This window comes from Zosterops lateralis (genome assembly GCF_965231275.1).
Source record: "Zosterops lateralis genome assembly, chromosome: 3".
NCBI lineage: Eukaryota > Metazoa > Chordata > Aves > Passeriformes > Zosteropidae > Zosterops > Zosterops lateralis.
Genome location: NC_139764.1, coordinates 59,329,291 through 59,345,844, shown reverse-complemented (window position 1 = coordinate 59,345,844; position 16,554 = coordinate 59,329,291). Strand labels below are relative to the sequence as shown.

General features: G+C 40.2%; 1 protein-coding gene across 3 annotated transcripts in view; it reads right to left on the bottom strand.

Annotated features, from left to right (window-relative positions):
- ARHGAP18 (Rho GTPase activating protein 18) overlaps positions 1-16,554 on the bottom strand; it is a 94,321-nt gene that overhangs the window by 49,119 nt on the left and 28,648 nt on the right. Inside the window, exon 1 of one of the 3 annotated variants that reach the window (XM_083856143.1) lies at positions 3,842-3,942. The exons of the other annotated variants lie outside the window; for them this stretch is intronic. The gene's annotated coding sequence lies outside the window, so the exon portion shown is untranslated. Of the gene's footprint in view, positions 1-3,841; positions 3,943-16,554 lie in introns of those variants that run through there. 3 annotated transcript variants of the gene reach the window in all.

Genomic DNA, 16,554 nt, shown 5'->3' with positions numbered 1-16,554 from the left:
CCATCTGGGTTTAGCTCAGGCTCAGCATAAGGGAAATGGTGTTTGCAAGCAGCTTCAAAATCGGTGGCTGGGATTTCACTCATGCCAGAAGAGCTACCACACAACACTGCACACACCTCTGCACAGGAGGCAAACCTGCTCTGAGAAATTCCTTTTAACAGGAGGCAGGCCGGGCGCCCCACAGCAGGAGCAAAGGACGATGCAGATGTGCCCTGATCCAGCTGTTTCCTCCATGCCCCCTCCCTACAGACCCACTGCACAAAGAGGGCAGTGGAGAAGCCCATTCCCACCTCAGCAAAAGAAAAGAGGCTGAAAAGTGCACCCAGTTGCAATCCTAACATTTTATCTTTCAGAGCAACCACTAAAGCTGTGAGCCTTTGCCTCCTTCCCTATCAAATTTCTTCTTCTAAGCAAATACCCATACCTAATAGGAAATACCTATTCCTGGGGTGCAACAGCTGAACTGCCTGCAGTAAGAGCATTGCAGACCCATGCCAACCTGTGCTCTGTTACCTATGCCAACGAGCACCTCCAAAGGCTTCTCATCCAATGACCACTGAACAAAACATAATTAGATTAATATACTCCTTCCCTACTCATTTTTCTTGGGTAGTTTTCAAACTTCAATAGGAAAACAAGCAAGCAGGAAGCAGCTCAGGATTACAGATTTTCTCTTTCACCCTTTGTTGCCACATCTGTTTTCTGAACATCAGCAGAAAAGGCATAAAAACATGTTGTTTTTTTTTCAACCAAGGCCCCTGCAAAGCTTTGCTAGTACTTGTGTGCATAGGTATGTCCCTTCACCTTCAAATTAAAAATACAGATGTAGAGCAACCAGTCTGAATATACAGATGTGTTCATGTCCAAGTTTGGAAGGGTTACCAAACCTCCCTACCACAGGGTTCACTACTGTGCTACCTGTCCACAAGTTAGGAGTACTAGGGCTTGAATACAAAACCAAAACTTCAACAGAAAGGATTTGAAAGAGCTTTTGCTTTGTTCCAGGAGAGGGAGAGGAAAAAAGATAACATTATACAAACAAAAAAACAGAGGGAAAACAGACATGAAACGAACACTGGAAATTAAGAAAAAAAAATAAACAAAACATGCAAATTAAATATCAATCATTTAACAGAAACAATCATTCAAAATGAAAAATAAACCCTTAAAAAAATCTCATATGTATTTTATTATTATTTGATTGCAGTTTCACACATATAGTCCTTGTTTCTCATTTCCACTACCAACATTCAATTTTTTTGTTCTTTACTCTTAAATGTGATTTTTTTGGTGTAACCAGCCTCCATTCCAGGTGGATATCTAAGTAGTGAGTGCATGAAAACTTTAAATGGTCAGGGGAGACTGCTGACATATTTTAAGGCGGCAAGAGGGATTGTACAAGTCTGGTCAGAAAGGGAAATGTGACAGTCACTTGCTCTGCAGTTGAAAAGAGAAAGTGCTACTACTAAAGTGAGAACAAAAGAAAGAAAAAACCAAAAGAGCTCTTACCAACTTTAGTTTAAATTACTCTCATCAAAGAGGATGCAGATGGGGGTCTTCAAAAATACTACTATTTCTATATTAAATACAGGTAGTTTAAAAAAGTGTGGTTTTACACTTGCAAAGTATCTAGTTGATGTCTTTTAATACAAATTATTTAGGAAAATTCTTTGTTTTCCTTCCTAACCAACATCCCTTTATTTACCAACATCTTAAAAACATGAAAGATACTGGTTTCTAAGTTAACATGCAGTGCTCTCTGTGGTTTTTCAGCTGATAACATTCTCCATAATTGTTCTAAAAAGATAATAGTCTATTTCAAAATAGACTGATAAGCTATATGAAACAACATAAATCTGGCTTTTCAACATCATTGCATCATTAATATTAGCTGTAACTCTTACTCTGCATTCCCAAACAAAATACTTCAGTGGAGAGCTAACTGCTAGCAAAAAATGCAAGTAAAAATGACATTGTACTCTTAACTTTCCCCATTAATCTAGAGGTTCTTTCCCCACCTTCAACTTCAGACATGCTCCTTTGCATAAACAGGGCAAAAATAGCACCTATTTGTAATACTAAGTAGCTACAATTACAGATCCCAGTAATAATTGAGGAAAATGAAATACAATACTTCACATGTTACACATTAAACCTGAAGTAAGGCACAATCCATATGCAGATGCTTCTATAAATATGAATTCGTATTTTCATCTGCCATGTGTACACACACTGTGTACAGAAAAACAAGAGCAAGGTTAAAGCTCTCATGGGTATTGCTATCTGTGATTTTTAGTTACAGGACCAAGCTCCTCATGCTAGACAGCTGTACTTCCCATTATGAGAACATCTACAAATGAATACCAGATGTTCTTATATGATATAATATGTACACAGGGAAATAAAAAACATTTGCTGCATGCAATATTAAGTCATATACGAAAACTCCATTTCAATTAAATTGAAAACATCATATTATGACAGTGACCTAAGCCTGCAGTTTGGGAGGAAAGGGCAGGGAGTGGGTGGGTGGAGGAAGGGAAGGCACCCTGAAGAGGCCTGACCTTGGTGCACAGAGCAGAGACATTTCCAGGCAGAGAAGGGAACCAGGTGGGAGGCAAACCAGAGCAGAAGCTGCACTAGTGCAGTGCCCTACGAGCCCTCCATTCACCACTTCCCAGCTGCAGTGCCTGAGCACTCCGTCCTGTCCTCAGCCCTCATGACACCCCATTCACCACACTGGGCAGCACCCTGCTGGCTTTCCAGCACTGAAGTGAGCACCCGTACACCCTGAAAACTAAGGAATCAGTACACAGCAACAGTGAAGGGAGGTGATGAGGCGACTGAACATCTCTGGGCCAGAACTGGGTGACAAATACATCCTCTGAGCTCAGGCAGGGTGACACAGTCAAGTCCCTTCCTACCAGAGGTATTAAAGTAAACTCCTTTTAATACTGTCTGCACTGAAAATGCACACTTGCAATCTTAGAAGTTTATGTGGATACAAGAAATATTTGATCATATAAGTAGCCAATTCTATCTCAGAGGATAAAGAACAATTCCTTTGCCAAAATAAAGCACCTGGACAAAGTCATTTGTAAAGAACTACAGAAGTGCTGACAGACTAACACAGAAATGGAATCACACACTTGTCAGCATGAAAAGGGTTTAAAACCTACGGTGAAAGTCAACAGAGCAATAGCAATTGATGTAGGAACTCTGTAACAGGAAATTTACAACACATTTTAACATAAAGAAGAAAAGGAGACTTTCAAAGAAGGACAAATGCCCATACAGATAAATTTATACTATTTTCTCAATTCTCAGTTCTCTAAATGCAAAACCAGCGTGTGTAACTTTAAAGCTTCTGCCACCCTTGTTGAGTGTTTGCACCAGACGTGCACGAATCTCCTTTAAAAGTCAGGAAGGTCCAGTGAAGAGTTTAGGGATATTTTCATTGACCTCTAGGCAACTGACTTAATTTTCCCTTTTTTGTTGTCTCACGGCACCTCACTTGGAAGTAAACCAGTTAGAATTATTTGTACAATGCCCTCTCAGAATAAATATGACCTTTACTACCAGTATATACACTATTGTTCGAAACAAAGAGGTAATCAAGCTGCCTCTTCACCAAGAGTGCCAAAACAGTGCTTTAGCTCCAGTTCCCTCTTTGCTCACACAAGTTTCACTCCTGTTCAACCACAGAATGCCCCAGGGGGTGCCCCCAAGCACGACACCTCCAGGCCACCTCACCTCATGTAAGGGCAACACTTCTCGGAGCAGCCTAAACCCACACCCCGAAACAACCATGTGCCCGACCCTGGGATCTCCCCATCCTCACCAGCACACTCCACCAAGTCAGCACGAGCAGTAAGGCAGCTAGCCTGTTGTACATCCAGCCCAATGCAGGGCAAGGGCAAAGGTGTCTCTTTACAAGGAGAGATTAAATGAGAAATTGCTATCAGGACTCTCAGAAGATCATGTGATAACACTGAGACAGCCAATTGAAAGTACAACTGAATCATGCCGCCAGCCCAGGGCAAAAGTTAACTCTCTGAGCAGAGAATAATTCTTTATTCAGAAATAGTGATGGGTCTACATCCATGGAAAGAGCATCAGGACCACCTCAGCACTGCACCTCCAGCCAACAGGTAAGTTTTCTTCCACCAGTAGACATCCAAAGTAACAGAGTCATCTTTTGAGCAGCTAAGCCACTTCAAAAAATATTGCTCATTAATCTTGACACAGGAGAAGAGTTGAATTCCCAGAACGGTACATAAGACTTGGGATGGATCTTGTAATTAGCTTTTCCTTAATCCCATTTAATCCCAGAGGTAATTAGTATCCTAATGCATCCTATTGCAAGGCATCCTTTAAGGGAACCACAGTATACAGGGTCACATCTGTCCAGCCTGCCATAACTGGATATGCCAGGCACCTTGCCCTTCTTCCAAACTATCAAGCCAGAGAACTAGAGGCCAGCAGACCCTGGTGCACCTGGCTGAAAGAACATGCAAGACGTGTTCCTCAGATCTCGTTAACTTCAACAATTTCCTCAGTGTTATGAAGAGCTCACTCAGGCAGATAACAAGCAGGCAAACTCTCACCTGTACAGCAGCAGCAGGTTGGTGACAAACATGTAAAGCAGATACTCTGAGAAGGCAAAACCTGTGGCCTGGGGGATCCTCCATAATGAAAAAAAAACAAAGCAATATCCTCTTTTGCTCTTAGGGTCACACACTTCTTCCTTAAGAAACTAAATGGATACGAATCTCTTGTTAGCAGCCTGGCACAGCTGAACATCCCATGACATCTCACTGTAGTCCCACTCTCATATTCTTCTCTGATGGCAACCAGCTGGAAGCAAACTGGATGACACATGGATTCCCAAAACTTGAAAAGCTTTTGGTGATGGTGGACTTCCTGAGGTACAATTGCCAAGCTATTGTTTGACCTTAGAGGACTGCTATCAGTGATGCATACACTGTACTAAGGGATCAGGAAAAATACCTGGGAAACTCATGCTCTACACCTACAGAGTTAGTGAGGTAGCTACAGGACAGCTCACATATCACTAAAGTCTCTTTCTTGAAGATGACAAGGAACACTGGGAGTTATATTTAGTAATTTCCTTGTTTAAAGTACTAGCAGCAATGGTTTCTTGTGAGAGCAGCAGCTTGAAATGGGACAAAGGTTCGTCTCTGGCTAGCTAACAACAAGCCACACAACAAAGTAATAGTTAACAATAAAAATCAAAGCTTTAAAATACTACAATTCCCTCACTAGTTAGAGTGCAAAGTATTCATTCTACTTGCAAAAGTATCTTATGCTTTTAGGATATGTTTACCTGAAGAATTTTAATTTTCCACTTTAAGTAAAAAAAAAATCTAACTTCATACTAATATTTTGACTCAGATCGATTTCATCAGTCTTCAGAACAATCTTGCTATAACTTAAACTACAGGCAAGTGACTAAAAGTTCTTAACACCAGACAGAAAATCATCCTATAATGCTGCAAAGACTATACTGGCATAAATGTATCTTTCGAATAAAAAATAAGTAATGAATTTAAAAGAAAAGGATAAGTACAAAACATTTTTAGCAATTCCAGAGTCCTTCAAAAGTAAGGTAATGTCAAATGAAATAGAAACAGAGAATACCTTTTCCTGTCAACAGTGTGGTGGTATAATGGGAGTAAAACCACAATGGAAAACACAAGTGATGCACAATACAGTTGATCACCACCCACTGACAATGCCCAGCCCACGCCTGAGCAGTGATCAGGCCAACCCCTCCCAGTTTATACACTGAACGTGACACTCTGTTGTATGGAAAATCCCTTTTGTTCAGTTCAGGTCAGCTGTCCTGCCCTTGCTCTCTCCTGGCTTCTTACTCACCTGCTCGCTGGCAGAGCACAGGGAACTGAAAAGTCCTTGACTTACAGTAAGCACTACTGAACAACAACTAAAACATCAGTGTGTTATTGACATTATTCTTGTACTGATTCTAAAACACAGCACTGTGCCAGCCACTAAGAAGAAAATTAACTCTCTCCCAGCTGAAACCCGGACAGCAGATGTAACCTTGATTCTTCTATTTAGTAAGAACAGTATTTCTTCCTAGTGATTAGGTCAAGATAGCCTACCTGGAGAATTATTTCTTAACTATTAAAGCTCTTTTGGGTCAAAACTGAATTATATTTTTATGCTTTTTATATTTTTAATACTTTATACATATTTATATTTATGTGAAAAAACATGGAGGCTGAGAAAGAAATAGGGGCTCAAAAAACCTCAGGAGACTAACATAACAGAGCATGATATAAAAGGCACCAACCTTGTCCAGAATCAGAGATTGTGCACCTGTGTCCACACCCTGCCCCACACAGGGGGGAAAAATGAAATCAGAAAGCTAAAGACCAAGATAGGATGAAGGGAAGGTTTCTCAGCCTAGCCTCAAACTCACATGAATTCAGCTACACAGCTGTCTGATGGGGTGAGGCTGGTGCTGGGCTACAGTCTGAGCACAGCAGAGATGTCCCACCACTCAGCACAGCCCAGGAACCTGTTTTCCAGGAGGAAAACCAGCATGCATACAGGAAGAAACACTCCTGTTGCTAAAAGGCAGCCAAGAACCTGGCTCCAGGCTCCTACAAACTTTTACACACAAGCTGAGATTGCAGTACTCAGTTTGAAAGGTTTGAAAACACTGTTATTTAAGGCTGCTTATGCTGGGTGCTTTGTCACCCTATTTCATCTCATCCCATCCTGTCCCATGTCCTACTTCTCACTGGCACAGCCCTGTGCTGACCAATCTGGCTCCAGATGCATTTCTTCACCCCAGCTAAGTCTCACCTGCTATGATCTCACTTAGCAACTTCTGCAAAATCATACAACCAAAACTCAATTTATACCTAATCTGAATGTCAGAGATTAAGTTTACACATATATTTGAAATTAAAATAAATTTTAACAACCTGTACTGAGTTCTGTGTTTACTGAGATCTATATCAAATAGTTCTGCAAACACACATGAGCAAAAATATGTAAGTTAATGTTTTCCCTATACTCCCTAATACAGGATGACAAACCTTTCCAAACAATCTCTTCAAAAACTCAAGCAAGACCAAAAAAGCCTAAACACTGTGACAAATCACAAATTTTAATACCGCAGATCTTCATAAGCTGTTTTCTAACTTCAAGTCCAAAGTGCCAAATACCACTTTCACAGCATGAAGCTCATCATTTCCCATAAACTTTCATAAGCAGCTCCTACTTACTAGAAGAAAAAAAGATTCTGTGTTGGTCTTGTATGGTCTTACATCCACAGTAAGGAGTTCAAACAAATACAGCCCCTTTCTTAGTTTTCACCTCAAAGGAGAACAAGCATCACAGTGTCAATACCCTTTTCAGAAAAGGGAAGACAGGCACTAGACAGATGCTTGGACATTTTTATTTGTACATAATATTATCAATTATTTGTATTTGTAAAATGTCCTGGATATTTAATATTTTAGTCATTTTTTTCTCTAAAACCAGAAAATAGTACTGAAATTCAAAGTTAGGTTGTGTTTCCTATAGGAAATCATGCAAGCTATTCTGATTATACTTCTCATTCCCAATACTGATTTCATGCACTACCTTGGGCACTAAGAAACCAAAGCAATCTCTCTAGTGCAAAGTTCAGAGCAAAGAAAGGTGTGTTTAAACAAAGCACAGATCAGCAAGCTTTCAAGAGCTTATCAGTGGATGACCAACCATAATTTAGAAACTGCACTTTTATTTACCTTATTAAAGTCTGTGGGAATCCAAGCTGGGCTTTTGTTTCTTTTGGTGAGGCAGGCTGCACGGTGACACGTGCAGACAGTGAGGTAAAGGCAGGTTATCAGCAGCTCTGCAGGAGTGCAGGTGTTCCCTGCAGTGCAATGCACCTGCATTCCAAGGATCTCTTCTCACATCACAACCTGCCTTTTGCAGGCAAAGACTGTGCACATGACTGAATCACTGAACAGCATGAGTCAGGACTAAATGAGCTGGAGATGAAGCTTACACACGAGCTTTAGAGCGGTCCTTGAAGGACAAGTTGTACCTGAACTGACTAAAGAGCTGCCAGTACAAAGTTAAGCCATCAAATACTATTTCAACAAAACTGAACCAATGGAGCTGAATTATTTCAGAAGAGCCTCTCACAGGATGTGGCCACGGCCACCACTAGGACTTATAAAAATGAGTTAACTTCTCATATCACAGCCCCACAGCAATCACATAAAGTTGGCACAGATGTAGGCTACTGCCAGAGGATTCTGTCAAACCCCCTTTCCTGCGAGCTTCCTTCACACTCCTTGTGCCAACACCATCATTGATGTAGTAACTTGCTCAGTTAGATTAAGGAACTAATCTGCCCAAAAACAACACTTGCAAAAAATATTGCTTTCACTTGAATTTTTTGTTAATCCAGTTCGACCTACTTCAGTCAACTCAGAAATGCCAATGTCAGGGTAATAAAAATATTAGGAAAGTGTAAGTGGGAGAAGGAAAGAAACTCTACTTTCAGTGGTGTTCCCCACTCTTTTCAGCACCCATTTATCTCAAGCTACTTAACCATGACCTGCACATCAAAACTTCTGCTGGTTCAGAACAAGCCTTAGGAGGGAGACACTCTGAGAGGAAAGAAGTTGTTTCATCAAAGATCATCTATTTTCAACAGAACATGAAGACAATTCCTCAAGTATAGCTGAAATACAGGCTTCTCAGGAGAAGGTAACAGGCAAGCCACCCCAATGAGTTAAGCAGGACATTAAATCCCACACTCTGGATGGAGTTATAATGATGCTGATGACCACTCCCACAATGATAACACCATTATCAGCATTCTCTTATCTAGCTGTGGCAAAGACAAGCAGGCTGAGAAGTTTCAGAAGGTACACTATGGATCTGTAGGACCTCTCATTCTCTTAACAGCTGCTGAGAAAGAAAGCATCTTCCACTGCTTGTGGTAACCATGGCTCTGGTGTCCTGCTGTGACTGGCCACCGAGCCACAGCTCTGTGTGTGTGTCAGCAGTGACAGGGCTTCCTCTCTGTTCAGTAGCCAAAGCTTCTTGTTCCAAGCCTCTTCCTTTGTATTTGGAATCACAGACTCATAACTACAGCTATAAACACAACTGTTACATGAATTCTTGGGCTAGCTCAAGCCTACAAGAACTTTTTGCTTTATTTGTGCAGCTAAAATTTAACTTTGTCCTTTTTTAATCTGGAACAAAGCTCCCTGTTATCTCTGGATACAGTATACTCCTGGACCTTGCTGTTGCATTTTATCAAAGGCAAAGAATTTCTGATAGAGGCGATACTTCATCAGTGCCCTTGAGTCCCACCATTGTTCTATTACATAAAAATCTGCTAGGAACCATCAACTAATTAAAAACACTAAAAATTGAGCAATGTACCTTACTAAGCACATATTGCTTAACCAAACAATTCCACATTTAATCCTAATTACAATTCCACATTTCATCCTAATTATTTTCCTGATTTTCAGGGATATGAATTCAAACATTTGGCTTCCCAAAGCCAGAGTAAAACCTCTCGGGGTGGTTTAGGGACTGCTGGACTGGAAGACAAAAAGGAGTTGGAGGAGTGATAAATTGAAGATTAGTACTGATGCTAAATCAAGCAAAATGTGCTAACTGTTCTGCTGCAGTTGGGCACTGAGTATGCATGACAAGGTACTTCTTTATTAAAGACAATGCTATTCTTATTTTGTTGCTTTCTCATGTATGCTATACCTTCAACCACTATTCTAGGTATGCTATAAACAGTCAGATTTGCTCCTCCTTCAAATACTTCACCGCAAATACTCCACCCCAAACCATTTAAAGTTCCCCAAGCATAATGGGGGCCCTGTGGAGGAAACATTTTAACACATTTTTATTGTTATCTTCTGGCCTAAGAAGCCTCCCTAGGAAAGAAGGCTGTTGGAGCAAGATGACAGATAAAACATCTGAAATTATCAAGAAAGCCCTTCTAGTCTAACAGGATTGGAATGCTGTATCAAGAAGGGCAGGGAAAAGTCACGGAACAAGAGAGAATACTGAGCAGCTAACCCTCACATGAAAATATGACCAGGTACATAACTACATCTGTGCATGCTTTTATTCTGCTGTAATACAAGAGAACCAAAATAATAACCAAAGAATAAGGTCATAGCTTCAACTTTTTTGGGAGTGCAGAGGTGCTCATCCCATATGCTGCTCATGATATCATCAGAAATATACCTCAGAAATGATGGCTAAAATTGTACTTTACTTGTACCAAGTCTGTCTATTTTTTACACATCCAAATACTAAGAAACAATACCTCCCTCCTTTTTTTGTTTTTGCCTATTTATTTGGCTGTAAGTATTTAAATTCCCTGCCTGAACATTATTATTTTGAAACCACAACTCCAAGGCAGAGGCAGAGGGCTCATTGCAAAACCAGCAGCACTCACAAAATAGCCTGCTGGCACATTGCAAGCACTCAAAGCTTATGAGCAGGGTATTTTTCTTCCCCTGGCAAAGCAGATTTACTGAGGAGTCAGGAATGACAGTCAGTGAGTCATGCATAGCCAAATCTGCAACACCACTCACAGCAGGGACCTCGCTGTATCACTTACTGTAATTACGGCCTCCCTTCAGCTGTAGCGTTCCAGAGACAAAATTAAAAAGAAGGTGCACTTTTAGTAACTCCAGTGAAAAAAAGCACCAACAATAGAGAAGGGTGCAGGCACTGCAAACGTTACCCAAACGTGTATGAGTAATCTTTTAAAGCCTTACAGATTTCAGCTTCTGCTTTACTAGTAACAGCTACAAAACCAGAATAAAATAATGGCAATAATAATAGTTTATAACTTTTTTAATCTAGTGCCAGTATCAGCAGACTCAAAATGCCATTAATTTTACTCAAAAACAAATTTAGCAATTCTGCTCATCAAAGAGAAAGAAATTAGAGAAACAATTAACTATTCCACTATGCCACATTTAAAACACTGGAGTTCAGATTTATACAGCTCTTCTGGCACTTTGCTGACCAGTTCTATTCAAGTTTTGCATAAAGTCTACAAGTTTATAACAGCACATCTAGTAATACATTGCATTATGCTCAGTATCATCCTGATTTGTATACACTCAAGCAAAACAAAAAAAGAAAGCCCATAATTAAAATGAAGTCTTTAAGTCTCCCTAATAGTTGGACAATCATAACATCTCATACTCTCTACGTTATTAAAATAAAAAAGTCTATATAGAGTCCATGATTTTCTGATTTTCCTCTTTTATGATATGTCTCTCTATTGACTGAGCAGAGTTACTCTTGTTTTTATCTATTTAAGGGTCTGTCTGACACAAAACAGAACTCGATAGATCAATTGCCCTGATAGCGAAGGACATTAAATCAAATCTACACCCACAACATAAAATAATCTAAGTCACCTACTGAACTGGGCTTGTTGAAATAATGTTGTTTTATCATCTTGATGCTGAATGGATGTCTAAGTGCAAGAAACAGTGACCATGTCTGCACAATGAGGACTGCACTGAAAGAACTTCAGCAGATCTAGGGCTCAAAAATGACACGCAAAACAAAGGGAGTTCCACCAAGATTCTTAGAAAAACAAGATGACACGACTGCAGTATACACAATTGGCTAAAGTGGGAATCTATCGTTAGGATTCAGGACAGCTCACGTAACGACACATAGAACTCCGATTTCTTCAGAGGGCTCATAGCAAAGTTTATTGAAAGACAGATTCTTTTCATACAGTGTTTCGGTACAATGAATAGGATTGGTCCTTTAGGGCACCACCTTTTAGTAAACATCTTTACCAGTAAACAAGCTGGAAAAACACCAGGTGTCAGGAGGATGCTATTCTACAGGGATTGTTTTGGGTTCCTCCTCACGATTTTCCAGGCCAGACTGAGAGAGTTTTGTCCTTGGCTTTCCCACAGGGTTCAAGGCACTGCCTGGAGCCTAAGAATCAATGTTCTGACCACTGTCAGTTCCCACAGGAATCAGCAGCAAGGAAGTGATCTTGCCGGTTTTGGTGACACTCACAAGATTGACACTGAAGCATGTAATTCATGATGGGGGCAAAAGGAGAAGCAAAGCAGGAGAGCAAATGTAAAGACAGATGCCAAATTGCTGAAGAAAAGTGTCAAAAAAAGAATTTTCAGACTGAAGAAACAAAGGCTCAAGGAGAATCATTTGCTCCACCCACCAAGATAAAATCGAGCGGAAAGCTGACCATAGGGAACAGGCACTAGGAGGGCTTTTTAACGGGATGGCAAGACATAGCAAGAACCAAAGGCAGGAGCAAGATAAATTCAAAGGAGAAATAAGGTGCAAACTGGAAGATGGGGAGCCCCACGAAGCAGGAATCCAGAATCAAGGAAGCAGGAAATGTTGGGATACCACATCTTGCTGTCAATAGATCAAGTTACTGGGATTAATACATCAGTAACCAAGCAACACATTAAGGGTCTGCCATATACTCCATATTTATGCATCCATGAAGTACAAAAGACACAAAAGCAATTCTAAATAAAGCAACTTTGTGCCCTGTTGCCTGTCAGCTCTACCTGAAGATGTTGATAAGCACTGGACAACGAACTTAGTTCAAACTAGCAGGCAAACCCAAGGCACGAAAGATTTTTCTAATGCATTCAGATGAAGATTGTGTTCAAAGTCAGCTGCAGTGGGATAGAACTTTGTTTGCTCTGCAGATAGTTCTTTCTGCTTTTACAGAAGCAAAGGAACACATGGAAGTTACTGTGTTGAGCCATCCACATACTGGCATCATGAAAGATTATAAGAGTTGGGAACAAGTGCTGTCATGATGGGGGCAGAGACCTGGAATCCCTTCTGCACAAGCAGATTGCAAATGAAATTGCAAAATTCCCCACGAACTTAAGGCAGTTGTGAGTAATCAGCTTGTGAGTTTGCTGCTTGTACACTGAGCATTATATGTACTCCTCATAGTACTTTACTCCTTTATACTGGATTTCACTGGTTTTCAGTTCCAAGAGTGAGTCACTGGTAGGAAAAGAAGGGGAAAGAAATGAGAACTTTTCTCTCTGAAAAAAAGGAGATGGAAAATGACCTTGAAAAAAAGCCATGATTTCAGATTACTACTAGATTTCTTCATGGCTTAAGAAGAAGAATACAAGCTATTAAGACTTTGGATTAAACTGAGCAAACATTTGAACAAAGAACGAGGCAGATTATTCCAGTAAGGAAAGAATAAACTCCACTTGTATGTGTGATCTGTAATGTCTATTACGGTCAATGTTCAAAAAAATCGTAACTTGTGGGCAATTCACAGCAGAAATCTTTATTATTTCTCCATGCTCAAAGGACATCTGTAATTCGGGTTTCTCACTAAGAGATCACACAGTGAGTGAGTGATTTAGACCACAGCTGTCTGTAGAAAACACCAAATATTTTCTGTCCCTCACTTTTCCCCCGAGTGAACGCATGCTATCACTGTAAAGTGGTAAAGTCTGTAAAGTCTATTTTTACAAAGATAGATAAAATTAAATACTTTTGTTTATGCAGACTTACACAGTAACTCACAAAAAGGGGCACTTCTCTACAACAAACCCCAACTGAGACTGCCAAGCTTCAGCTGGCATCTCTCAGAGTCAGGTGGATTCAGTAACAAACCAGGATGATGAAGCTCACTGGCTGCAGGCCCTGAACAGCAAGTGTCACTCAAAAGAGGAGACCTGAGGTGGCAGCAATCCTCTCTCTTATAACACTCTTTTCCAGAACTGGCCACGGGTTTAGTTCTATCTCAGGGAAACTCAACTCATTGTTCTCATTTTGCAAGCGAGTATCAGCAAACCAAATGCAAGATTTAAAAAAGGCAATGAAGGGAGAATGCACAGAACAGCAGAGCCTCTGAGGAGGAAGAGCCATGTCCTAGGCTCTGTGAAACTTGGGAGTCTTTCTTAAATTATCAGCAATACGAAGATTTACAGGCTCTTTGGGAGTATACAAAGCTAAACAGGCACTGGTTTGCAAAGCTTCAAAACTGAAATTTGTCTTCCAATGTAAGTTAACGCAGGGCACTGAACTGGCAGCAAATGTGCACATGCTGGTGAGCAAGCACAGTGACTCACTGGAAACAGATACAGGGAGGCTGTCACATGACAAGCTAGCGCAGCACAGGAGACAACATGGAACAGCAGCATCCCAAATAGGAGAGAGGTATGGAAAGGAAAGCAAATCTTACCTCCCGTGGCCAACACATTCAGAATCATTTATCTGTTACTCAGTTTGCAGTTTAGGCTTGGCTCGTGAAAACGCCATGCAGCAGAAATTTATTTGCCTCATGCACTGATGTGTTGGTGCAGTTCAGTTACTTCTGTATGCACACAGCATGCATTCACTTGTTATAAATCTATTCCTCATGCATTGAATACTCCAGGCTTGGTCTCAACCTTATAATCAAATTCAAAAAACATTTGCAAACATTTGCAAATACAAAAACATTTTTAAAAATTGCAAATATATGCAAACATACATATGTTTGTGTACACACACACACTCACTCACTTCAGGACAGAAACAGTCCTGTAGAAGACTCTCTGGATGGCATTTGATTGCCTGAGGGTAAGCCCACACAGCCATATGAGGAGAATGTTGTTATCTGAAACACCTACGTGTGGCTGGCAAATAGGACACAGGACCTGTGGTGCTTTCTGCCAAAGTAGATGGGGTAAAATTCCTGAGGAACCTAAATGGCATGGAAAGCCTATGCTTACAGGTTTGGATTTCACATGTATGAGGGTGATATATCCTACGGTCATTCACCGAAACAGTTTTGGACTGAAACCTACCTGACTCACTCCTGGTTTCCCCAGCCCACATAATAACAAATGGTTCCACAGAAAGACATAAATAATATAAAATTTTGTGCATGGATATCATGAAGAAAAGGAGATTACACCAAAATGCAAGTGGCATGACAGTCAAAAGGTCATTACTGAATCTAACAGGTTGAAACTTGAAAGTAAGCGAATTAAGCCAATATGGAAAAGAAAATTAAAATTCAAATTAAAATTGAATTTGTGCATCCTCCCTTCCTGATTTCTCCAATAAAGTTTTTAAGATAAATATTTAGGTAGACCACAAAAATCACTCACAACCAATATCTACACCATATTAACATAATCTTTTAACTGCAACTTTAAAGCAAAATGCAAAATAAAATTTTCTATGGCAAAGACAGCAGCTCGGATGCTATTTTATGCATCACTACTGTTAAGGCAATATTCCTAAATTGGCAAACTTGAAAGTAATCACACTGAGGCTGTTGTAGATTTTAGCCTCCTGAACCAATGGTAAGGCAAGCCTTTCCAAAAAGGAGTATTTCACAGACTCATTGTGCCTTTAAAGGGCCAAAACCCCCTAGAATATACAAGTAGCTCAACAATCTATTAGATCATTAAACTTTTAAGTGTTATGAAGCTAGAGTTCTTACATGCCTGAAGGAAAAAAAAATTGGGTAGAATGTATAGCTCTTTCTTTCCTACGATGTCACTTTGTTTGGAGCACAGCCAACATATTGCTTTTTCCAGGATGTACCAGTGTCACACTTCTTTCAAAAGATAAGGCAATTTCTAACATGCAGAGTTTTGAATGCCTACGAAAAAAATAATTCAATATAATTTCTCTACTCATCTTCCCAAAAGGGCTCCTTCATTACAGCTGGTACCATATTACATTGGCTTCCTAATATTCTGATCCCTGTTAAAATTTACATAGTTTTCAAATTAGTAGCAAGATGCTAACCTAGATTTTCAGAGTTGTTCTAATTTTGTTATTTTATTAAAAGGCAAAAATAAGCACAATTTCACAGCAGCAAAAAAATACAAAATCTGGACTGCAGAACTGGTCCACTTGCACACACCGAAGAGCCTAATGAAAGAACTTATTTCTATAAAATATCTCAGAATTATATGGGCTTGGGCATTATTAGTATCATGCAGCTCTGCACATCTTGGGAATGTTGACAAAGAAAGAAAGTAGTTAGAATAATGGGAGGAGGGAGGGAAGTGAATGGGAGAGAAATCCCACAGAAATGTTACATTTCAGGAAAGTTTTGTTTGTTTGTTTCTAAAAAGACCAGAAGAGAACCAAAAGTGGCCACTCCCCTCCCTCTCTGTTCTCATGAAAATACTCCCAACCTCTCTCACTTCAAAAGTGGGAAGACACTCAGGATGCACAGCAGGAGGGAGTGGGTCAACCAGGACCACAGAGTTGAGATGCTGGTTAATAAAAACTGGTTCAAATTTAGAGTGGGACAATAGAAAGGCAGAGAGGAATCCTTTAGGATTCTAGTTTAATGAGCTAAGTGGCAAATGTACATGGCCTGGAAAGCTGTACTACTGCTGTGGTGGAATTCAGGCAAGCTAACTGAGGGAATCCTCTGTTCTGCACAGCTGAAATATGCACATTTGTTTGCTGTAATTACGGAAATGAGACCACTTTTCCCATTTATTTCCCCTTCTCTTCATC